Source organism: Helobdella robusta (assembly GCF_000326865.2).
Source record: "Helobdella robusta unplaced genomic scaffold HELROscaffold_15, whole genome shotgun sequence".
NCBI classification, from domain to species: domain Eukaryota; kingdom Metazoa; phylum Annelida; class Clitellata; order Rhynchobdellida; family Glossiphoniidae; genus Helobdella; species Helobdella robusta.
The window spans coordinates 2630480-2633084 of record NW_008703839.1 but is presented as its reverse complement, the minus strand read 5'-3'; positions in this window follow the sequence as shown (position 1 = coordinate 2633084).

The following is a 2605-nucleotide window of genomic DNA, read 5'->3' as shown; positions in this document are numbered from 1 at the left end:
ATTGGAAAATTGAAGCTGAAATTTCAGGTTACAGTTAAACCTGCAACATATTTTCTAGGTCTTCAAATAGAAACTCTATTGGATGGAAGCATAAAAGTTTGTCAATCTGGTTATGCAAGGAAAATTCTTAAACTTTTCAGATTTGAAGAATGTAAACCAGTTCACACCCCAATGCTTAAAGAAAATGATAATAATCAATCAGACATAGCAGGTTCAGAATACCCTTTTCGACAACTAGTTGGAGCATTAATGTACCTGATGTTAGGTACAAGACCAGACATTGCGTACAGCATTAGCTATTTATCACGCTCCCTCGAGAAACCAACACCAGGAGATATAATAAAAGCAAAACAAGTGCTTAGATATTTAGCGGGAACAATCGATCAGAGCATTGTGTACAGATCAGACAGTACAAAAGGAGTTTTACAGTGTTTCGGTGATTCAGATTTTGGAGCCTGTAGAAAGACTGGACGTTCGACCACAGGTATTGCAGTGATATATGCAGGAGGCATAATATCATGGATTAGTCAACGACAGGCCATAGTTGCAACATCTACAACAGAGGCTGAGATCATCGCTGCGACATAGGCTGTCAAAGAAATAATTTGGCTTCAAAGATTATTCAAATCATTACAGGTTGATTTGAAAGATGTGCCAATCTTGCAAGTTGACAACAGTGCTGCAGTTAAATTAGCTCAGAACCCACAATTTCATCGGCGAACAAAACACATTGACTTGAAGAACTTTTTTATTAGAGAAATAATTCAAGATGGAACGGTTGATATCACACAAATTTCAACAAGTGATCAAGTCGCTGATGTGATGACAAAGCCACTGGACAGAGTCAGACTGAAACTCCTGTGTGGACATATGGGACTAATGTCATAAAATGTTTTGAAACAAGGGAAAGTATTGAAATAATATATATGTATATTATATATGTTTCAATATATTTATGACTTTCCATAGTTTCAGACAACCTTATATTATTGCTAACTTGACTAACTTGCACGTGTATGTTCTTTTCGCTTTTTGTCGACTAACGTGTCTTCTAATATTTCAATTAACGTTTCTTTAATAAACAATTATATTAAAAACAAACAAAGAAGTTTTTTATTTTAAACAAACATCAGATTTGTGGGCACGCTGTAGTATGATCAGAACAATGCATTGCTCTGCAGCAACTACAGGCGCAAAGCTTCGAATGCTTCGATTTCTTTTGGCATTTTCAATCAATGAATGAACTAGGAAGAGATGAGCGGAACATTAATATCATTTTATTGTGCCCCAATAATAAATCGTCAAAAAACTAAACAAGCTTCGATTTCAATGAACGTATAAACAAGAAATTAGAAACAGATTCATAAAATTGATACAAACAAACTGCACATATAATATTCAACTTAAAAACAGCTCAAGATGAGTAAGTTAGCGTTATAAATGTCAAACCAGATGTACGGGTTCCGGTGTTAATTTATAGGAAAGAAATGTAATGTTTCCGGATTTGAACATGAATGAACCAGATGAAATGCATCTATACGTGCTTGGAATTTATATGCGAAAATACAGAAAGTAAAGACAATTTTTAAATAAAATAAAATGAATAAAAAAATGTATTAATTACCTTAAACAAAATCATGTGAGTTTCAAATTTGTTTCTAATGCTATTAAAATCATCCGCAACAATTAGCACTGTTCACAAAAACGTTAACAGAAAAAAATTGATTCAAATTCAAATTAATTTCATTCAGGAAAGTTAACAAGTGCTAGGAAAATTAGCATGTTACATCAGCTTAGTGTATTTCAATTTAATAAAAAAATTATTAATAAATAATAATAATAATAGTAATAATAATAAATAATATATCAGTCTTATAAAAATAAATACATAATGTTACAATGATATTAACAGCAAGCAGCGATTTGAAATGAAATCGTTGTTTCGTTCTAATTTCACGCTCACATGTGTTCATCTGATGTCAATGTGATTGTTGTTATATTGGTCCCCATATTATTATTATTATTATTAAAAGTATTATTATTGTTTTTATTATTATTATTATTATTGCTGTTATTGAACCCCGTACGTTCAAACGCATATACTTTATCCATTCTCTCATTCCTCATTGATCCCTAAATTTTTATCCTCCTCGGTTTTCATCCATTCATCCATTTTCATTCAATCGTCAAACTTTTTTATTTATTCATTAAATTGTATCCATCCAACCAGATATCCAGATTTACTTATTCATCCGTTTCCAGTTAAATATTTAATATTTATTCTTTCGTTGATTCTTTTTACATTAGTCCATCTAATTTTAATCCATTTATTTACGAATTCTGTGATGGATAACAAGCTGTATACTGTTCGTTAATGCATATTTCATTCAATCATCTATCCACCCTTCTATCATTGATTCGTCCCACAATCATTCATCCATCCATCCTTTTATCATTGATTCGTCCCAGAGTCATTCATTCATTAATCTATCCATCTTTCTATCACTGATTCGTCCCACAACCATTCACCCATTCATTCATCTTCAACACTAATCCTCTATTCATTCCATTTTATGTGCTGATGTTAGTTCTATTTTATGAAGCA